Here is a 24,835-nt window from a genome sequence, read left to right on the forward strand (position 1 = left end):
GCGAACCGGAACCCTGTCGGTATTTTGGCGTGCTCAAAGGCGCCTCGGGCGAGCATTGAATGTACGTGTGGACGCGATTTTGCCATACGGGTGAGGCAAAACGTAAACATTGAAGGCGTCATAACCTAATTCCAATGAATTAGGTTAATGAATGACAAATCAAATTGTGATCCAATAACTAATTGTAAATTGTAGGATATGTGGATTGTCAAATATTTAAATAGAAACATGCATGGAGTATATAATTCGTATCATGATTAACAAATTTAGAACTGCATAATTCAAGTGAAAAAAGCTTCTCTACAGGGTTCCTACAAGAAAGTATAGCTCAAATATTATTTTACTGTGGCTATCAAATCATCTTGTGTTTGTTTCATGTTATCAATCAGAGTTGTTAATTAAAATTGTAATCTTCAATATGATATTATACGTTTTAGATAGCTAGGCTATCTATAGAGAGATTTATACAAACTTTGAACTAGTATTCCCTTGAAGGTAAATCTTGAATGTAATCTTTTGGAGAATCTTGTTTTGTCATGTGTATGAGCATAGTTAGTTTAAAATGGGCAGCAATTTAGTATTTGATTCAATTTATGGCTAATTTTCTTAAAGAAGACTGTCAATTTTGTGAGACAGTGTTAAGTGCTTTGATTAGGTCATCAAAACTTCTGGAATTATTGTAGAATTTTTCTTTTTTTGAGATTCTGAATAGATAATGGAAACCAACAAATGAATCGCCTAATGCCAAGAATCTCAAAGTTAGAGCCAATCGTTCTTGTGGAGTTATTGCTCCCCTCATGATGATATCATTTTTTGTTTAGATAACTAGTTGAATTAGATTCAGTATATTAACAACATAATGTTTTGACAACCTAAGAAAGATTGAATTGTCAATATTATGTCATGTAGCAATTTATTTCCTTACTTCAACCTACAATCGTTCAACCCACCAACATTGTTTGTCAAGTTTTATTTTTGATTTTATTATATAAGTCATTGAAATAAAATGATACTGCTGCAATTTGTGATAACTATCTTCAATGATGGAATGAGGCCATTGTTGTCATGTTGTGGAAAATCTACATTGACCATGTCTTCGTGTCGTCTGCAAATCAGTTAGCTTTTTGAATGCTGAGGCATACGTGGATCGCGTCCACAAGGACGTACAGTGAATGTTGAGGCATATGTACATACGATTGTTCGCGCGAATCTGTACGGACGAAGCTGTATGGTCGAAGCTGGGAACACAGAATCCTTTCGAAAACTCTGTGATAACTGTGACCGTTGCTGGTTGTTACTCTGTTTATTAGACAATGATGATGAAATGTCGTCTTGTGTTTTGACTTTTGAGAACTTAAAATAAATCTTCAAATTCGACGCTTATTTATAGTAATTTATTGTATTTCATAAATATGTAGAATAGTTCACATGACACTTTTCAACTCATAATCTACACTTTAGTCTAATGTGCTGCCTACTGAAAATTGAAAAATTATGATAGGCCTATTTCAAGGTTTTTGGAAAATGAAACTCGATCTTAGAAGTTAACCTGCGTTTCTTCTTCATGAACTATTTTTAGGTAAGACATAGTTTACAATTGAAATTATTAACAAATAATTATTGTTGGGTGTTCTATTCAATTCATTCTGTTTGTTTTTCTGATTCCATTCATATGTGTACGTTTTACTTTAGTGTGAGTTGTATGTAGGGCTAAGTAATTGAATATTTCCCAATATTTAACACATATTATGACAATTGCCTAATTAAACTTGATTGGTCACCCCAGAACCCCAGATTTCCCTTGATTTTTCAGATTTCCCAGGTGAGGAATAATTTTTCCATGTATAATATTTCCATTAGTCCCGTATCTGGTGTAGGTAGGCTATTATCGATATTGGAATTATTATCAGTTCATCAAACTCGTCTATTCTTCAGAACCTTAAAGGTTCTGTTTAATAATGTTTTAAAGATAAAAGAGGAGGCTAAATAAATGTACAGTGCATTTCTAATAATATCAAAATATAATTGAATACTTGACGTCATTGCCAAGGACTGGGATATCCAGATAGGCAGTGTCAAAAAAACTTCTGTCACATACATTTAGAAAAACTGCATGAATATTCATTTTGTGTAGGTCCTAGATCCGCTAAAAAGGACTCCTCTCTCAACTCCCCCAACGAGTGGAGTGGCCTTTCAACGAGTTGGCTCTTCACTATATTGTGTAGAGGGTCGCCGGAGTTCCATCTGCCCTGAAAGCCGCCACTTACCAAAAAAATGGTCTGTTTTTACGGACGCTACCAAAGTGGAACAGTGAAAGACAAACTTGGTCTATTCCTATTTTACATCTATAGTGAGGTCCACGTTATAATAGCAGTGTAGGAAGATAGGAGAAAAGGGTTGCCAGATCTCAGCCTTGCCACCCAAACAGCTGATACTGGTATATCTGATGAATTTAACTGTTCATTATTGTTGAAAATAATCATGTTTTATTTGTCAAGAAAATATATATTTTTTAAAGATGTGATAATAAATTTTCATGATTGAGACTGAAAATTTTGTCAATTAGTTTGAATTAATTTGGATTTCTACATTGTTGATAAACGCCATCTGCTTTGTTGAACGATAGACAAAGATAGCAATACCATTGCAAATCACACATTGCCATTATAAGGAGGACTCCTCACTACATCATTTTTTGGCAGCACTGAACCTATATTCCTCTTAGTTTGTAGTAACATTAAAAAGGCTGAAAAGTAAATAGGCCTATTAAAAGTGTTCTATAGGAGTGATCATTAGTTTTAGTAATATTCTTAAATTGTGAATTCCATTGTAACCGGTGGAGGTATTTTTAACCCTACACCACTCCTGACATCATTTCTGTAACCGGTGACATATTTGTCTCTATTTAGTTAATCTTCCAAAATATAAAATATATAAGAATACATGTGGTTCGATAGTCATTCTTGCAGACTATACCACCGCTGCGCACCAATGTAAACGGAGGGGGTTTGTTTCTACTCTTCAATAATATTTGCTGAAATTGTACTACTAAACTTATGTTTAAATCCTTGATTGGTTGGGAGCTTACAATGGATTCGTTCATTCAAATGCACAGATTATAATCATTATTCGATTTTCACCTATTCTAGCAACTATAGTAACTACGAGCCAGGAACTTCATTGAAAATACTTCATTAAAATTTAACCTCAGGTTTATTGAACTCATCAACAAGTCAATAGAAATCATGTCAAATTTTAAAACAGAGTTACTCAGTAACTGATTTAGAAAAAGAAGGTATATTCAATTTCAATCTATACATTCTGGGAACCTGCTAACTTGCTGCAACTAAATTCGGGCCTCGGTCATTCTATGTATTAAATTTCGAGCTAAATAAAAACAACAGTTTGGCACTCACCATTTCAACTATTTCAAATTTTACTTTTGAGAATGCTTAATCCAAAACTCATTAAACTCAGACCTAATGAAAATCACTACACTCTACTTAAATTCACGCATACCATTAACCTCTTAATTTTACATCTACTGATTCTATCAATTTTAGATTACTATACAAACTACAACAAAAATACTGATAATGGAAAACTTTTCAATTTGTCCCTCTGGATGGGACCATCATTCAGAGGACTGAGGCTCGTGCACCGTTACATGATTTTCTGTTCACGTCTCAATACCAACTGAGGCCTTTTCACTGAAAATTATTCCCCCTCCACGAGCATTAAGCATAACTTCCAGTGGAAAAGCCAAAGCTGCAAAAAGGTCAATGGTCGTACAATTCCCAAATACAGTAGCTTTTTCGACAAGAAATTGAAACTGCATTTGAAAAATGCACGAAAATTGCTTTAATTTCGACAACTAAGCAACAAGTTAGCAAATTCAAACAAGACAGAGTCAATTCTCAGACTCAAACGCAGGGTTCAACATACAGTAAAAATCAAAGTTCATTCCAGTTCAAAAACCTGAAAAATAATATAAGATACACAAAAACAACTACAATACTACCCTCTCAATATCACACTATTACACCATCATATTCAGGGAATCAATAAATTTATGAAAACATAATGTTGATATCATTTTTTCTTAAATCTCCTTCTAGTATCTAACTGTATTGGAAACAAAACTAAGATATTTGTAGGCTCAGATCAGAGAAGGTGGTCAATTTGGGTTATCTATTTTATTGTAATTCTAATTATTATTAATGATCATCATCCTGGCTCTACTCAATAGAAAAATTCTATTGACCAAACCGTTGACTGCTTGACCAGTTAGTTGAATGTGATGAATAAAATGAAATACTATTTATTACTTATACAAATGTTACTATTATATTTAAATAAAATTATTATTTATATTATTTTTTGAAAGCGTTGATTTCCGCGAGTAAACCAAGCTTGTCGTGTGCGTGAAGCGACCTAGTTTGTCGTGGTCCCACTTTGACGAAATAGCCCAATTCTTCTCAATTTTTTTGGTTTTGATGGTTTTAAGGCCTGGCGATACTCTGCAACCCCTGTTTAGAACCTAGAGTTCGGTTTTACTTATATCTCCTTGGGAAGACATAAATAATTTTTTAGCTTGTGTTGGGAAGGCTCACATCATGGACGGCTGGTGAATGGCCTCACAGCAGTAACCCATAATTAATGTGGCTGTGAAGAAGTGAGTGGTAGGCCATTATGAGGCTGCTGTGATAAACCAGATGTCTCAGTTGTCAGAGAAGGTAGCCTATAATACTCCTGCACTCCTGTCGAATATGATGATTCCAGCTCAACCTCCTGTCCATCCAGAAACCTAGCAACTTCACTGGTTCTTTTGCAGCAGTTTGCCTCTTCAATAAGCAGACTAGGATGCTTGTATTTTCTTCATTAATTGCCATTTGAAAGCAAATACCTAACCTCCTCAACCTACCCTATTACCTTTTGGACATTTTTAAACAGAACATTCACGGTTCTGATGAACCTATGTGTGATTTAATATTTTGAGGCACTATCAATAATTTCAATATCGGTATTACCTACATCAGATACGGAACTTTGACTTTTTTAAATAGCAATATTTTGATATTATTCGAAATACAGTGTACAGCTATCATCGTATAATGGTGCTACATTCTATATTTTCAATATCTATAGTGCTGAACTTCAATATACAGGGTGTTTACGAACTGCCTACCAACACTCTAGGGCATTTCTACTGGGCAAGTAACATATCTAAATATCATATTTAAATTGTCCGCAAGTCTTCAGTTACTCACACAGCGGCCATTTTGCTTTTTTCACTTATTATGTCATTTGTAAGCTATTTTAGATTATTTCAAACAATAATCAATGATACATAACCCTCTTATACGGGTTACATAACCCTCGGTGCAAACTTGGTTGAATGCCAACGAACTGTTCCTCAACAAAGCCAAAACCACAACAGTCACTTTTAGGCTCAAAAAGGGATCAGCAACAAATGATACTGGTAAGGAGCAGAAATTCCTAGAAATAATTATTGACCCTACTCTAAGTTGGGCACAACACATTGCTGTTCTGAAAAGTAGGTTGAGCAGCGGTGTGTTTGCCCTTAAACGATTATGTGGGGAGCTGGACCAACATGGACTACTTCAGGCTTATTTTGGTATTTTTCATCCACACATTTCATATGGCCTTATAGTCTGGGGCTGTTCTTCACAATCACAAGACATTTTCATAATGCAGAAAAGGGCTGTCAGAGTCATCGCCAGGGCGCGGAATTGGGAACATTGTAGAGATATTTATAAAGGTCTTCGCATTCTAACTCTATATTCATTATATATATTGCAATGCTTACTATTTCTGAAAGCAAATCCGGAGAAAATGGAGTTGAGAAATGCAATTCATTCTTATAATACAAGATCCAATCAGACGCTCAATGTAACACAAAGCAGACTGCATAAAACTGATCAAAGTCCCTCGAATGTTGCAATTAAATATTGATGAATAGGCTTCCTATTGAGGTGAGGCAACTTAATCACAGGAGGTTCAAAAAGATTTTAGAAATATTTCTCTTGAAAAACCCCTTTTACTCAGTTAAAGAGTTTATAGGCATGAAAATGAATGTAGAAGATTTCAATATTTAGAATTTATTAATATTACTGTTATATGAATAGGATTGATATACCATACATGTTTTTATTGTAAATGTGACTATGTATTGTTTTTGACGTGACAACGTCTTATAAATTGGTTTTCCAGGTGACACTTCAAGAAACTGCGTTATGTTCCCACGTTATGCGCTCACTGTGAGCGAGTGAGAGCGTTCGTTTCGGTTCACGGTCGTCTGGAAAGAGCACGAATAGGAGCAGTGGCGAGCAACGCAGCAGCCGAAGGCATTCACCTGGAGAGAGAGTGAAACGGAGCAGTCAACCTGCGCAGGCGCTGCAAGCAATCTCCTGCGACTGCGCCTGCTTAGGTGAATAAGTGAATAGGTTATGTTGTAGTAATCACAATAATGCATAATCACATAATCATGCATAAGTGAATAGGTTATGTTGTAGTAATCACAATGTTGTGGTTCAGTGCGAGATTCTTTGTATAAATTAATGTTTTAAATATAATTCTTTGTATAAATAAATGTTTTAAATTGTTACTATTATTTCATCCTTCTTCCTACTATACGAATGAATATTCACATTAAAATTATTTTACCACTCAAGTCGTTGTCACATAAAACTTTTGCATATATACCGACTTTACAGGCAACCATGAAATTTCTTGTCCACAAATGTGTGTGGACGCTCCTGAAGAAGAATCCGATGCTGAAAACATTGGGGTGTATGAATTTCCCGAAAATCAGAACAGTACCATGTAACATTCCAGAGTCTTGATTATGGGAAGAAACGTGTTCAAGAAGAAAATATCATCTTCAATTGTTCACTCGTCAATTGTTCAAGAGAGCGAATTTTTCTGTCGATTACAAGATTTGGCAGAAATAGCTGAAAACTGGAAAATGAGCCGAAAATATGAGGTTTTTGGGCCACCCTGTATCTAGCACAAGGAAATTTTGCATGAAAATACAGCAAATTTAAGGTAGGACATCAAATAACAAAGCGGATAGTGCTATCTCTTTCTTGCTTTGCTGTGTTGCCAGATCGTCTTTTAACTATGTAGAATTAATAATTAACAAAACATGGTTGCCTGTAAAGTCGGTATATGGGCGAAAGTTTCACGTGACACCAACTTGAGTGGTAAAATAATTTTAATGTGAATATTCATTCGTATAGTAGGAAGAAGGATGAAATAATATAAACAATTTAAAACATTTATTTATACAAAGAATTATATTTAAAACATTAATTTATACAAAGAATCTCGCACTGAACCACAACATTGTGATTACTACAACATAACCTATTCACTTATGCATGATTATGTGATTATGCATTATTGTGATTACTACAACATAACCTATTCACTTATTCACCTAAGCAGGCACAGTCGCAGGAGATTGCTTGTGGGGCCTGCGCAGGTTGACTGCTCCGTTTCACTCTCTCTCCAGGTGAATGCCTTCGGATTGCTGTGCTGCTGCGTTGCTCGCCACTGCTCCTATTCGTGCTCTTTCCAGACGACCGTGAACCGAAACAAACGCTCTCACTCGCTCTCATTGTGAGCGCATAACGTGGGAACGTAACGCAGTTTCTTGAAGTGTCACCCGGCAAACCAATTTATAAGACATTGTCACGTCTCATTGTTTTTTATTGACAGTATTCGTATTGACTGAGTGTTTTACTGTTATATTTACTGGCCTATGTGTCAAATTGTGACATCCCGTTTTTTGGCTAATAAATTTATTTATTTATTTATTTATGCCGGTGTCGTATGCGCAGATCGCCCACTATGTAGAGAACGCCCATGAATGACGTCATGCGTAAATGACGTCACACCTATCCTATCGTAACTATGACGTGATTGAGGGGTATTTCTCTCCCCACAACTCCGCTCCCTCCGCTTGCTCAATACCCTTTTTCTCTCTCGACACCATGCTCAAACATCACTCTCACTCATTTTCTCTCATAGAAGACTTTGCTCTGTCAAAGTTTCTTCCTCTCAATCATATACATTCCCTCTTTCTCACACACGTGCTCCCCTCCCACCGCTCGCTACGTACACTCATTCTCTCTCGACACCATGCTCTCTCGACATTCACTCTCACTCGTTCTCTCTCATAGAACACCATACACAATAGTAATATTATAAGGAAAAAATAATAATTCCGCGCGCGCGCGCGTACCTGATGCTCTGTCAATGTCTCTTTCAATCAATCCTATACATTCCTTCTTTCTCACACAAGCACACACGTCTATACAGTACTTCTCTCTCACACTCTTGTTCACCTACTCTCCCTTACTATTCACTTGACATAAATAAATAATTTTTTTTATAGAACAACTTTCATTATAGAACAAGAGCTTATATTTATTATGTATTCCAACGCTGGTGAACAGTGAGTAAATACCGATTATACAGATATAATCGATTATATCTGGCTAATTAGGAATGTTATTGAATAATGACTATCATGTCGTTATTACATCTATATTGATAAACTGTATTGGAAATTGGAATTTCAGTACCTACATAAATCAAATTCTTTTTATTCTTCTCTCTACAAATCTATGCTTTGCGATTCTTCTAGAGTAATAATTAAACAATATTATTTTTATAAATTATTATACTATTTAATAATAATTAAACAATATTATAAGCTACAACAGTTATTTTATTTACTCACTGTTTCACTGATGCTACAAAATAATGCCAAAGGTACAGGCTTCGTAACGCTCTGTGAACTTGTAGTGCACAGGTGTCGAAATATTTTAGAAAAATCTAGAAAAATGCAATGAAATACTGGGGAAAAAACCCTTCAATACCGTGTTTCGATTTTAAACTTTTTCAAGTTCAGTAGTTACTGAAAAACTAGGAAAAGCTCATTCCAAATGCTTAGGAAATAGGCGTATCATCAAGCAGCAGCTAAGGAAACACAGAAGAAGGCTGGAAAACCGCTGAAACCCTTATTTTCGGGCGTAGGCCTATCTCTAATGAAATTTCGAATCCTTTCAAAGACAAAGTTGATCTGCCCTAACTGTACTTCTATATTAATTTTAAACATCTGTATCCTCGAAAACGCAAAATCTGCTCAACATTTTTGAAAGATTCAAAACATCTTTTTTTTTAAATTTAATGAAAATATGAATTTCGGGAGGTGGGTCCAGACCAAGACCCCCTCGCAACGTCCTTGCGAAGGGGGAGAATGGAGTGTGACAAAGTTGTAGAAGAATTTGAGGATGCTTATCACATTTTAATTACTATCTTTATTTATAATAAATTGATTACTTTCAACTCGGTTTTCATTATCTCGGATAAGGTTACGCAAAACTTATATTCATTCAACTTTTTAAAGACTGTCGATTCTCTGATCACTTATTATTTTCTAGAGAATCCTAATGCAAAACAACAATAATTGTTTCTGAATAATCAGACAATCGATATTGATCTCGGAAAACACCTGTTACTATATCGGCGTATCTTTGGCGAACAAAATTCTTCAACCTCAGCTAAACCTGTGTACTGAATTTTTTTTAATATATTTCTATCAATTATTGAAAAAGGTGAGGAAACGCAGAAAAGCTGAGAAAACTCTAATTTTAGGCGTATCTTTGGCGTTATTACTTAATGCCATCCTGACAAAATTTTTAATTTAGTTACCAGAACAACTGTGTTCGAAGAGGTACTCTCTCTAGATTATAGTTCTATATTAACATATGGTATGGACATTTCAATTATAATTTTAAGATATTGGAATAACAAGAATATACATGCTAAAAGACGAACTTTGAACCCTTAAAAACCACCCTTAGAGTTGAAATATCGCCAAAAGATTTCTTAGTGCGCCTCTAAAGGGCCAACTGAATTCATCTACGTCGCCACTATAATTTTCAAGTTCAATGAACATGTTTCATTATGGCCTGATTGACGAGTTTTATTTTTATGATTATCAGAGTGCAGATCAATAGATGTTCAAAGCCATAATGAAGCCAAGATGAATTATTCCAAACAATATTGTGATTGTGTTGTCGAAATGCAATAAACCTTAGCTGCAATAAACTTGTAGATCTGGGAATTTTTTTATTCTCTAACTAGTCTATCAACCTCCTGCACACGTTATTCAGCTGTAGGTCGGTCAGAATAAATAAAATTTAAACGGCCGCCATTGTGTTTTATGAATTCGAAAAATTTTCATAATTTATTCTTTTGTAGCTCTATCTAGTCACAAATCATTGTGCAAAGTTCCGAGTGTTTCCGAGCTTCCTACCAATATTCTAGGGAATTGTTCCTAGGTACAAAACATATTTTTCTATTTAATTTTCAAACTGTCCGAAAGTCCTCAGTTACTCTAACACCTGCCATTTTGTTATTTTAACTTACAATTTGTTTTCTAATAGGAATAGGAACTTTGCACAATGATTTGTGACTAGATAGAGCTACAAAAGAATAAATTATGAAAATTTTTCGAATTCATAAAACACAATGGCGGCCGTTTAAATTTTATTTATTCTGACCGACCTACAGCTGAATAACGTGTGCAGGAGGTTGATAGACTAGTTAGAGAATAAAAAAATTCCCAGATCTACAAGTTTATTGCAGCTAAGGTTTATTGCATTTCGACAACACAATCACAATATTGTTTGGAATAATTCATCTTTGCCAAACATCGCCTATTATTTTTTTTAAATACACCGCCTAATATTCAAATTTATTCCAAGTTTCAATCGATACCTATCGTACAGTATATGACAATGATAAATGATATGCACAAGAAAGTATACTGAACTTGAATTAAAACGTTGATATGCACAAGAAAGTATACTGAACTTGAATTAAAACGTTGAATACTACAAACTGTTACTACATTCTATAATAAACATTCTCCAACAGCCTTATGACAGTTCCTCATATAATATTTTATTCTAATTCAAATTACTAGAATATTATTGAATTATACGGAATACGAATTGATTTGTACAAGAAGTATTCATCCAGTTAGGTGTATACTCAATGACAAAAATATACAAGAGTATACAGAATGAATGATAATTACTCAAGAACTGTATCATATAAGATTATATCATATAAGATATAATATCTTTCATGTATCATATCAGATACCTGATTGTGTTAATAGGTATGAAGAAACTCGTCAAAAATATGAAATATGATCACAAGCTCAGAAAAGCTAAAATATAATTTAATAATCTTTTTTTAACATAAATGAAATGAGAACTCAAAAATTAGTTAAATGTCCAGGTCGGAAAGTTGGTTATTATTCAATTTTGATTATAAACTAACAACAAATTGGAGAAGTTCTTATGACTTTGTTAGTTTTGAAAGATTGATTTGAAACTTCATGGGTGTGTTAATAGTATGAAGGGAATCGTTCATGATTTTTTGTAGAATTTTCCTACGTCCCATCCTCACTCCTAAACCGAAAACATATTATGGTAGTTCTGATGGTATATGAGAGAGGATTCAAAAGTCGCGCTTCTGAGTAGACCAATAGTGTTGTTCCGCGGGCGATTTAATCCAATCCTGTTCCTTGCCACGAAGCAAAGAGGAAGCTCAGAATAGCGCGACTTTTGAATTTTCTCGCATGTAGCATCAGAACTACCATGTTTTTTTGGTTTGGGACGGAGAAGGGAACGTAGGGAAATTCTACAAAAAATCATGAACGTTTCCCTTCATACAATTAACACACCCATGGAGTTTCAAATCAATCTATTCAAAACTAACATAGTTATAAGAATTTCACCAATTTTATGTTAGATCATAATCAGAATTGAGTAATATCCAACCTTCTGACCTGGACATTAAACTGATTTTCAAGTTTTCATTTTATTTTTCTTAAAAAATGATTATTCAATGATATTTTAGCTTTTCAGTAAAAGCTATGAGAAGACTCTAATAAATTCAATTTCTGCCGCACAAAACTCTAGGGACTTTTGGCAAGCTCTGAATAAATTTAAATTAAGGAATAATATTGTAAATAACGCCATAACTCCTCAAGACTGGGTAAACTATTTCCAACGCCTCTTGAATCCCGAAATGTTAGCTTTACCTCATTTCTATGCTGAACCTTACATAGTTGACAACAGATTAGATAGAGATTTTAGTAGGGAAGAGCTGAGTAGAGTTTTAAAATTAGTAAAAAATGATGAAGCACCTGGTGAAGATCAGATCCCATTCGAGTATTATAAAAATGCACCTGATAACTTTCTAAACAAATTGCTGAATGTCTACAATTCTATATTTACATCAGGTAGAGTCCCACATAGCTTTAAGTCGTCAATAATTTTTCCCCTTTTCAAGAAGGGTGAGTGCGATGTAGTAGCTAATTTCAGAGGCATTAGTTTTTTATCAACATTTTTCAAAATATTTGCAGGGTTAATTCTTAATAGACTCAACTGCTGGGTGGAGGAAGATAAAATCTTGAACGAGTTTCAGGCTGGCTTTCGTAAGGGGTACTCGACCATTGATAATATATTCGCCCTAACATCCATCATTAGTCTGCGGCTGGCTGAAAAAAGGGGTAAACTATATTGCTTTTTTGTGGATTACTCTGCCGCATTCGACTCAATTGATAGGAATGCACTATTTTATAAGCTTAGTCTCTTAGGTCTCTCAACAAGGACATTGAATATTTTGAGGGCATTGAATGAAGGCACAACTTCTAGTGTATGGTGTACTGCCAATGGGGGTCTCTCCCAACGTTTTGAAACGAAGTCAGGCTTGAGGCAAGGTTGTTTGTTGAGCCCGTTGCTTTTTTCCCTATTTATGAATGACTTACATGATGAATTAGGGGGAGGATTAATAATAGGTGGTAAGAGGATTAGGGTTTTATTGTATGCCGATGACATAGCTTTGATTTCGGACTCGCCAGTGAGACTCCAGTACATGATAAACAATTTAGATTGTTATTGTGAAATAATTTAGATAAATAGATGTGAGTCCATGTTATAATGGCAGTGGAAGGAAGATAGGATGAAAGGGTTGCCAGATCTCAGCCTTGCCACCCAAACAGCTGATACAGGTTTATCTGATGAATTTAACTGTTCATTATTGTTGAAAATAGTTAATCATATTTTATTTGTAAAGAGAAAATATTTATTAAGGATGTTATAATTTTCATGATTGAGATATTTTGTAAATTAGTTGCATTTCTACCCTGTTGATAAACGATGTGGCAACATCGCAATGCGTGAAAGAGATAGCGCCATTTGTTTTGTTGAACGATAGACAAGGATAGCAACACCATTGCAAATCACACACTGCCATTAAAACGTGGACCTCACTATAGTGCGTGAATGCTGATTGCATTTGTGAGAGTCTAGGACGAGGGAGAAGGATGAGAAGGGAGTCGACTATGTGTGTGACGTATGAAACTGTGATGTCAGTGAAGGCTGATTTACACGGTGCCAGTGACTGGCATGCCAGTTTGGATATTGACTGGAAGGCCACTGGCAAGCGGCGACTGGCATGCCGCCTTACTAGCATGCTGCCGTTTACACGTTTGCTTTTCTCAACTTTTGCTAACTCCAAATAGTACGTAGACCTCAACGATTTAATTTTTTCGGCACATCCTTCGCAGTAAAGTTTAATATATTCATATCATCTACGATTGCTTGCATTGACGCACTTCTTGCTTCGCGATTGCGGTATTCTTTATTAATCATATTCCACAAGTTCTCATGATCACGGTTCAACTGAACAAACTGCACAGTCGTTGTTCGTTTCAACGATTTGTCATTTTTAAACTTAATTTAAAGCAATACTAAACACGTGGTTAACGTGCCGGCCGGTGTGCGGTGACTGGCACTGGCGGGCGACTGTTGCCGTTTACACAGTGCCAGTCGGCTGGCGCCACTGAGGTTACGCGGTAGAGGGGGAAGCTGGCGCGCCAGTAAAACAAAAATGTTTGTTCTGCTGGAACGCCAGCTGCTGGCGCGTCCTTGGCTTGCTGGCTTCTCCAGTTACTGGCGTGAGCCGTTTACACAGTGCCAGTAGCTGGCATCCAGTGACTAGCAACCTCAACTTTTTTTTTTTTTTAGATTACGTCCTCTTTTCAAGATTTGAGGTAGCTTGTTATAAAATTTCCTACCAATATAATCTGGTTTTTGTTAAAATAACCTACTATTGTGACCCATTATATGATAATCTGCTCTGTTTCGCGTATTATACTCATGAACATCTGAATTCTGGATCACACCACTCGTTTTCACATGCATTACAACTTCATATACATACAAAGATGGCACAGTTAATAGACCAAGCTTTTTAAATAAAGGCCTACAAGAGTCTAACCTATTCACTTTCTCTATACATCTGAGTGCCTTCTTTTGAATCTTAAACACTCTGTCCATATTTTGTTGAGATAAATTACCCCATACTAAAATAGCATACCTAATATGAGATAGTATAAGTCCATGGTAAGCAGTTAACAGTAGTTTTTTATCATTCAGCCTAGCAAGCTGCCGCAGGACAAATACCCCAGATGATATCTTATTACATATCCTCTCAATGTAAGGATGCCATGTTAATTTCCTGTCCAATAAAATTCCCAAGAATGCTACTTTCTCTTCTTGGTCTAATTCATTTTCCTCTACAAACACATTTATTTCTCTATCCTCTACTGAATTACTTTTGAATTGTAGGAATTGACATTTCAAGAATTGGACAATTGACTGTACTCCAGTAAAAGCATTTATTTCTAGACTATCTAATAAATAATTGTTAAAGATAAGCGATGTGTCATCAGCAAACAACAGAGTTCTGTGATCTTTTAACTCTTTTGGTAATTGGTTCACATACAACAGAAACAGTAAGGGACCCAGAATTGAGCCTTGAGGTACTCCAGCCTGGACCTCCAGTTTTTGAGATTTAATTTTTACTATTTCATTCCCATCCACCTTGGTAAGCTCAACACACTGGTTTCTACCTATGAGATATGATTCAAACCATTTTAGTTCTATACCATTCACACCTACAGTTTTTAGTATTTCCAATAATATTCTATGGTTCACACAGTCAAAAGCTTTGGATAAATCAAGAAATATTGCGGCTGCCTTCTCACCTGAATCTATTATATCTATTAGTCTTTCAACAAGGGATACTATTGCAGTCTTAGTAGATTTCCCTTTCTGGAACCCATGCTGTTTATCACATATGAAATTGATTTCTTCCAGGTGCATCAATAACCTATTTAAACTACTCTTTCAAAAATTTTACTTATTACATTTAGAATACTAATGGGTCTATAATTTTCAACTCTTTCAGAATCACCGCTCTTGAAAATTGGCAAAATTTTTCCTTGTTTCAGATCATCAGGGAAAATACCCTGCTCTAGTGAAGTATTATGGAGATGCAATAAAGGGTCCAGTAATTCATTTTCACATTCTTTTAAAATTTTGCTTGAGACCCCATCCAATCCTACTGTTTTTTTGTTATTCAAATTTTTTATTATTCTTGACAACTCATCACTTGATAATGGATGAAATTTAAATACCTTTTCAATTGGCTCAGCATTTAATGTAGTTGTATTATAAGTATTAGTGTTCAGTGACTTTTGGAGATTATATGGAACCTGTTGATAATATTTATTGAAAAAGTTACAAATGTCTATACTATCATCCATATAATTTCCATGTTCATCGATTATCCTAGGGACATTAGTAACTGTATCTTTTTGAGCTGCTCTCCTATTTCTATTAATTACCTCCCAAACAGCAGAGTTAAAATTGGTACTAGTTGTTAATATTTCAGCTGTTTTCTTACACTTAGCTTTCCTCACTTCTTTTGCATAGTTTTTCTTTAGACATTTGTATTTGACTTCACTCGGAACATCCCTCACTAATTTAAATTCCTCATAAGCTTCCCTAACAATATTTCTTTGAGTAAGAATATCTTCAGTTATCCATTCATCTACTTTGTTTAATTTACTTTTTACTTTGACTTTTTTTATCGGAAACTGGCAAGCCGACTGGCACCGTGTAAATCAGCCTTGATGTTCCATCTCTGCATAGGCTATCTCTCTCTTTAGTTACTGCACTGTGCTCTCTCATGCTTTCGCCTATGGTACATCTGTACATAGCGCAAACTGGTTTTCTTTCAGTAAAAATCAGCTGGAAGTTTCAAGTGGGAATGCGAGTGCGTGAATGCTGATTGCATTTGTGAGAATGCGCGCGCAACAGTCTAGAATGAGAGAGATTGATGAGAAGGGAGTCGACTGTGCGTGTGACGTATGACACCGTGACGTCAAGGGATGGTCCATCTCCGCATAGACTATCTCTCTCTTCACTAGCTGCACTGTGCTCTCTCATGCTTTCGCCTATGGTACATCTGTACATAGTGGGCGATCTGCGCATACTACAATAAACTTGAGAACTTGACTGATGTCTAGTGCTTTCGATAATCTTCGTGCACGAGAGCCTTTCCCGATAGTGGTGGGGAGGGCGTTGGAACTGTATGATAGTCGATAAGTCGAACTTATCGATATATATATATCGATCGGTCTATATCGATTCGTCACATATCGATGTGGTCAGTCGTCACTGCAGGAGTGTAATAAAGTGAGGTTAAAATAAAGCATGGTCAGTGTGTAGGTGTGTGTTGTAATAAAGAAATTAAATATTAATAAATGCAGTCCTTCCTCCAATCGTTTTTAAGGTTTAATCGTTTTGGGTTCGAACCTTAATGTGCAGTCCTTCCTTCAATTGTTTCAAGGATTTAGACAACTAACAGTAGACTTCGTTGTATTATCTTTATGTCTGGTATTATAAGAATGTACATTGGAATTTTCATCAGAGTTAGGCTGATTGTTCTTCACAGAAATTAAATTATAATAAATGTACAAACAAGACAGTCATAATCTTATTTTATATAATACCAGTATGTAGTCCTATATTTATATTTTTGTTTTCATTACTCTACTCAGCTATTCGTATTATGCAATACGTCTCACCCCATTTACCTCACAACATCAGCAATAGGTTACAGATTCACTATTGTCTCAATATTCTTCTTGTTCAATTACCATTCATTATGATAATTACAATGATTGTCATTGAATTAAATAGAACATTCTAGACTTCTATGTTGAGCTTTCCAAAAACCTCTTCCAAGGGCCATATTATTCTTTTAACCAGGTATATATTTCAAGAAGTATATGATTACAATACCGTTCATAAGCAGCCTATAGTAATTATCATAATTGGGGAACAAAATTGGGTGGCTAATTGGAGTAAGTGATAACAAGCCGATCCAATAAATTTAATTCAAAATTTTTCCAATTAATGGTGATTTGAGTGTGATATTTTTGCTTTTTATTCTGTTTTCAACCGTCGAAATTTAAAAATATTAGTTTTCGTTGTTTTTGAGTGAAAATGGATTACATTTTTGTTAAGTGAAATCATAACCCTATTTTGGACTTTTAAAATGTTACCTATCTAAATTTGCGAGAGATATAGTACAAGGATTATCATTAGTTTTTCTCTCCCAATCAGTGCTTCTTTGTAAAAAAATATAAATAAATAGAATAATCAAGAGAACCTGAGTTGGAATCTTGACCAGGGCAAAAGTTTTTGACCACAGCAAAATAGAAAAGATTTGTCTTTCGGAGGAGACGATAAACCGTCGGTCCCGACTACCTAAAATGTAGTAAACTCTCATCATCATCCTTAATAATTTAATAGTTTTTAGGTGAAAATTTTAGTCATGTTGATAATGAGAGCATGACATCTGAAAGCATGCTACAGTCGGTGAGTTAAATATTCATATATTTCACTTAAAAACAATGTTCTGCCGTCGGTTATAGTGTTAAAATATTGATAATATCTCGAAGTTCGTTATGGACAAATAAATATTCAACACTTGATATTAGTAGTTGAGTCACATTTTTCTTGTACAACTCAACTTGAGATCAACATTCACAATATCGTTTTTTTCTGTTTGCTTTATTAATAATAATTATTTATAATGAGCATTGATAGTCTGCATAGTCCACCCGTTGGACTCTTTATAGACGTCACACACAGTAGAAAACTGATTAAGGGCACAGTAATGTAGCCCAGTAGATAACCACAGTAATATAGCCCCTATACGTTTTTACTTTCCTTGCCCTATTACCATAGGTAAGGAAAGTATTGCTTTCCAAAAAAAATTAAGGTACCCTAATTTCATGTTTTCTATACGTTTCAAGGTCCCCTGAGTCCAAAAACATGATTTTTGGGTGTTGGTCTGTGTGTGTGTATGTGTGTGTGTGTGTATGTCTGTGAACACGATAACTCCATTCCTAATCAACCGATTGACTTGAAATTTTAAACTTAAGGTCCTTATACCATGAGGATACGACAATAAGAAATTCAATAAAATTCAATTCAAGATGGCGGAAAAAATGGCGGATAATTACTAAAAAACCATGTTTTTCACGTTTTTCTCGAAAACGGCTCTAATGATTTTCTTCAAATTTATACCATGGATAGCTATTTATAAGCCCTATCAACTGACATGAGTCTCATTTCTGGGAAAGTTTCAGGAGCTCCGTAATATTCTTGAGAAAAATGGCGGATTATGACGAAAAAACCATTTTTTTCACGGTTTTCTCGAAAACGGCTCTAAAGATTTTCTTCAAATTCATACCATGGATAGATATTCATAAGCACTATCAACTGGCATGAGTCTAATTTCTGGGAATATTCCATGAGCTCCGTAATATTCTTGAAAAAAATGGCGGATAATGACTAAAAACCATGTTTTTCACGGTTTTCTCAAAAACTGCTCTAATGATTTTCTTCAAATTTATACCATGGATAGCTATTCATAAGCTCTATCAAATGACATGAGTTTTTTTCTGGGAAAATTGCAGGAGCTCCGTAATATTCTTGAGAAAAATGGCGGATAATTACTAAAAAACCATGTTTTTCACGATTTTCTCAAAAATAACTTGACCGATTTTTTTCAAATTCATACCCTGTATAGTTATTTATCAGCTCTATCAACTGGAATGAGTCTCCTTTCTGGGAAACCAATGGGGGGTCCACCCCATCCTTGGGAAATGGACTTAGTAACCTCATTCTCGTGCATGAGGTAGGTAGGTAGCGCAGTTCATAAAAAGAACACATAGTCGAGATATTTCATCTGCAGAACAGCTGTTTTGACGACTTTAAAAAAATGACGACTGAAAAAATCATCGAATTTTACAATTCACACAAAGAAAAAGTACCTTGAAAACAATTATATATACACATATACAGAAGTCTGATCGTAGTTTCAAATATGAGCAAGGAAAGTTGTGTGAGTGTACCACACCAGATTTTTTGTTTAAGGGTTATACGTGAGGTACATATTTCCTGGACAAAACATCGAACATTACGACAGCTGTTTGTCGTCAGCCCAGTTAGTCGTTGGGGTGAAATGTGTTTCTACCCAGTTTGTCGTTGGAGTGAAATGTGTTTCGACTTCGACCCAGTTTGTCGTTGATCCACTTGTGAAGCATCCCCTCTCTACTACAACTTCCCCTTCATCCCCACCACTATCGAGAAAGGCTCTCGTGCACGAAGATTATCGAAAGCACTAGACATCAGTGAGAACTTGAGATGAATAGTAACTCAAGCCTCCTCCTCCTCGACATCCTCCTCCACCTCCTCAACACTCCTCCTCCACCTTCTCAACCCTCCTCCTCCACCTTCTCAACCCTCCTCCTCCTCCTCCCCCACCTACTCCTTCACCTTTTCATCTACTCCTCCTTCTCCCATAACTCCTCCTCCTCCTCCTCCTCACCCTACTCTTCCCCCTCCTCCAACCATTCCTCCTCTTCAAGTCATCCACCTCCTCCTCTTCCTCCTCCTCCTCCTCTTCCTCCTCCACCTTCTCCTCTTCCTTCTCCTCCACCTACTCCTCCTCCTCCTCCCCCACCTGCTCCTCCTCTCCTCCTCCTCCTCCTCACCCTACTCCTCCTCCACCCATCCACCAACTCCTCCCCCCTCCACCAACTCCTTCTCCTCCTCCCACTACTCCTCCTTCTCCTCAATAATAATAATCAAGAATACTGCTTATCAAGTGAAGAGTGAATAACTATTATCCATTAAAAAATATTCCTTGTTTTTGAGTATTTTTGAGAATTGACCTCGCACATTTGAGGGTGCTGAATCCGAATCTGAAATCGCGAATTCTCTATCTTCATTTTGAAGCGATTTAGGTTTTGATGGATAGATGAGACATAATAGTTTCCTAGAAAAATTGACGCAAACCTGGCTGAGATTGATCGAAGAAAGCACAAATCTTCAAACGTCAAAAATTTACAACGATCTCCCGTCTACACGACGCAAACGTGGCAGGTTTGCGCTAATATCGTTGTCGTGTAGACCGGACATTAGAGTGCATAAGAGGGTTATGTAACATTAATTGTTGTTTGAAATAATCTAAAATAGCTTACAAATGACATAATAAGTGAAAAAAGAAAAATGGCCGCTTTGTGAGTAACTGAAGACTTGCGGACAATTTAAATATGATATTTAGATATGTTACTTACCCAGTAGCAATGCCCTAGATTATTGGTAGGCAGTTGGTAAACACTGTGTTTAAGCCGCGGAATCCAGCATTGAGACCTACATCGATCGATAGAGGAGGTCAACACGAACCATATACTTGGTTCAACCATTTATCACATAGTTGTCCATTCCAAAGGATTAGCTGAACAAACATGGTGGAAAGTTGAAATTATTCTATCGATCTATATGTTTTATAATTATTCAGGTTCTAAAATACAATAGGGCTACAATAGGTTCTAAAATAATTCAATCTTATGTAAAATTTGACGAGGAATTCAATGAATGTGGTCTACAATACCGGTCTGCTCTATGCAAACATGTTGAACTCTTCTAAAGCTACAATACTACACTTTCATGCATTTTTCAAAATCTTAATTATTAAGATTACGTTACGGTACGTTAAGAAAACGCCAATTTTGGTCGTATCTTCCAATCTCCAATAATATTGAGGCGTATTGTTAGGACTTGTGCTACTGCAAATATTGACCAAAAAACTAAATAGCAGAAGGAAATTTGTTGAGTGAAACTGTAAAAAAAAAAAATGGTTCGGTCAAACACAACGAATTCCCTTCTCCTATTTAGATCTTTGGTCAATATTTGCAGTAGCAGAAGTCTTTAATACTATTATACTTTAATACTATATAGCTTTCATTGGATTTTCAAATTGATTATTTTTTCGAATAGCCCGTTTGAGAGAGCAAGTCTGATGAATATTTCAGGTCACTGTTCCGCTGTTCCATTCGCCTCCTCTATTATTAAAATCATGAACTTTTATAGAAAATTGAGAAAATCTCAAAGTTTAGGCCCTTATTAGGCTACATTAGAAAATCCGGCTGGATCGCTAGTTGGACATCAGAGAGCCAAGAAGAGGAAGACGAGGAGCAGGACGAGGAGGAAGAAGAAGAAGTAGACGAAGAAGTAGAAGAAGGAGAAGGAGACGAAGAAGAAACAATATTGTTGGCCTCTGAAAGTAGAAAACAGTTGAAGCTTCAAGTCATCGCGATTGTTACGACGCGGCGCTAGCAGACTAACGAGCGGCTCGAGCAACCTCACTAGAGACGAACGGCTAGAATCGTGGAGTTGTCGCTAGCAATGCTGAATCAAACACCCCTGAAATTTGCACTTGCGAATGAAGATAATTGTTTGAGTCAAGTTTCCTCAGTTCAGCAAGTGATCAGGTATTCCAATCTACAGAAGGAACAACTCAACATCAGTAATTATAGAAGAAAAATACCCTAATAGAACAAATCATGAACCAGTCGAGCAGATCTTTGAAACAAAGATACAGATTGAAGCGGAAGAATTTGATCAGTGGACAGTAGGTATCAACAGATCTCCAGATCCTAGAACAAAATTTAAAGAAAATCTCCCAACAGGACTAATATTTTTTGCTTAAATTTCCAGCTAAGTGATTAAAATAATTATACTAGGGGACGCCAACTGACTTCTTTTTTTAATAAACGTTTGACTTTTCTACAGTAATTTATAAGCTGAATTGCGGCCAAATCAGATTGTATCTTAGACGATTGTATTGATAGGCGTGCAATCCTTGCAATCCAAATCTCATAACTGATTCTCCCAAGGTTATATACATAATCCTTTTCATTTTATTGGGTATACAATCTTTAGTGTGATACATTTTGGTCTTTTACAAAAAATGTTATATGAATATCCCAACGAAATTGACTGTCGACTGTTAGTCCTAAATACTTATGAAATATAGAACTTGAAAAGTGGTAAATAATTTAATTGAATGGCAACATTATAAAAAGAACTAACTTGAAAATTAACTAACTAGAAGAGAGACAAATTAAGAAATTTATATCTTAACTCTGAAACTGTTCACAGCAAATCCTCTTCCAAATGATATTCTGGTCTCGCAAAATGAATATTTTTTCTATATTATTAATCACTACAGCGCACAAAATAGGATGCTTTCGAGAATATATAAATGTATTTGTTGAAAATCTCGTAAGCTGAGCTATCTAGTATAGTCCTGGTGAATTTCAATGACCTAGTGCTGTATATATTTGTTTTTTAACTCTAATAATTGAGTCATGCTTGATCAACATTTCAGTCCTCTAACATTTAAAAAATCACCTCTTCAAATTTCTGCATTATGTCTATTCTTTTTCTATCTTCTGTAAGTTTTCTCGATTATTCCTTTACATTTCGATAGAATGCATTTTATTTTCAATTCCAACTATAAAGATGCAGTCATCCAACTTCTAACATATGAAAATCCTGTTATTCCAATTAAATTCAGTATATATTATTCTACCATGAGAGATTGTTCTAAACGCATAAAAGGAACCTGGTTTCTCCATAAATAAGTAACTACTCAAAACAACATAAATATGATAAATGTCTATTTCATTTCAAATATCAATATTTTATTTATGAAATTTTGAGTTTTGTGTTCAACTTTGAGGCTAATGGGATTCCTATCTTTGATTCAAATTCTTTTATTCTGAATGATATTCTTGCTTTAATCGTGAATATATTTTATTTTCAATTTTAAAAAGAAAATATTTTCAATTATTATAAAAACGTAATTGTTTATTCCTCATGAACAATTTTGAAAATAATATACTGTAATTAGATTAAACAATATCATCATTTTAAAAATTATAACAATATAATTAAAATTGATTTAGAAGTTAATGCTTCTAAAAGCACCAGTTAATAATGAAGTTGATTTCCTGAAATATTCAGAACCTCTGAAGAAGTGGCACAATAAGAAATTATTCTATTCTATCATAAAAAAGAGTGAAACCTGTGTTTTTGACGGAAAACTAAATGTTTGGTATTTTACAAATGGTTTACTCAAATAAATGGGTACTAGTTCAAATCAACTTCAACGAATCAATTCAAAATGTTTCAGTATTCAGTATTCTTTAATATTCTCTCAAACTCTCATTATAAATTTGAAATCATCCTCAACAAAGCTAGATCGACAAAACAAGTCAACAAAATAATATATATTATTTGGATGAGTCATTTTATAGATCTTAACAGTCATAGAGTTGTCATTGTTTCATATTCATAGAACAAAAAGTTGATCTAAATATTCATGTGAGTGTGCGTTTTGTGGAGTATTGTAGGCATGAAGAGTTGGGCATGGTAGATAGGGTAGAGTAGGAGAGTAGGGCTGCGTTGGGTTGGTAGGGTGCTATTGATCTCCCGGGTCTTTTCAACGATGTTGGGGTATGGTGGAGGTGTATGATGCAGCTGATCGTTCAAGGTCGTCCTCATTTTGTGCGTTCGGGATAGGTCAACATTATTCTGCTCAAGCTTTTGATTTTGATGATAAATGATTACTTCTTCCTACTGTGCTATGGAACTTGGAAGTGAGATCTATCCTTCCTGTACTATACTATTGCTACTACTACCACAGCAATTGATAGCAAGGTGCAATAACTCTTATCAACCTTTCATATTATTATTCTTATTTAGCTAGACACATAGAATAATTAATTACTTGTTCATATAGATTACAATATACCCAACTATTCGATGAATTTTACTTGGTATTAACTGAATAATTAATCAACTATACGAAGATGAAATGCAATTCAATGATTATTGAATGGTTGTTTATATTGATACACTTTTTTCTTCTTCTGTCTATAAATATATAGTGTAGTTAATAACTTTTCAGTTGTTTATGGTACTAAAGTCATAGATATTGCTTTTTCATTTGTAGTATGAATATAGACTTGAGATTTCACCTCTGACTTTTTAATTAATTATTTATAAAGCAATACATTTTATAATTCTTACTAAATTGCAATGAACGTTGTATAATTTTAACTTTTATCTTACTAAATCTCACTTAACAATATTATCCACAAATTACCCTATGTCTGAGAAAACTACGATTTCTTATCTATGAGACTTATATTTGTTCAACTTTTACAAAAAGACTACCAGTTTCCATGCCATCTCTTTCACGATCACAAATGTACTGTAATAAATCACAATTTTCTATACACTTACTCTAAGAATGCTTTTTTCCATGGACTACTCAATTTTCCCCTACAAACACGTTTATATCAACCTTTGTTGAATTCTATTGAAATACTGAGTGTTTACAAATGATTGTCGGAGTTTTAACTATTTATACATGTATTATAAATGTATTACATTAAAATTAAAGTTATAAATTATATGTCAAATGGAAGACTTAAAAAGTACAT

General features: G+C 35.0%; 1 protein-coding gene across 8 annotated transcripts in view; it reads left to right on the forward strand.

Annotated features, from left to right (window-relative positions):
* Window positions 1–1,142: 1,142 nt before the first annotated feature.
* Window positions 1,143–24,835, forward strand: part of LOC111054142 — a 75,559-nt gene continuing 51,866 nt past the window's right edge. For 2 of the 8 annotated variants that reach the window (XM_039441540.1, XM_039441544.1), the window contains exon 1: window positions 1,290–1,579. The gene's annotated coding sequence lies outside the window, so the exon portion shown is untranslated. Of the gene's footprint in view, window positions 1,580–2,134; window positions 2,278–12,475; window positions 12,623–23,877; window positions 24,048–24,835 lie in introns of those variants that run through there. The other 6 variants (XM_039441541.1, XM_039441543.1, XM_039441545.1 and 3 more) reach the window with 6 other exon arrangements.

This window comes from Nilaparvata lugens, chromosome X (assembly GCF_014356525.2).
Source record: "Nilaparvata lugens isolate BPH chromosome X, ASM1435652v1, whole genome shotgun sequence".
NCBI lineage: Eukaryota > Metazoa > Arthropoda > Insecta > Hemiptera > Delphacidae > Nilaparvata > Nilaparvata lugens.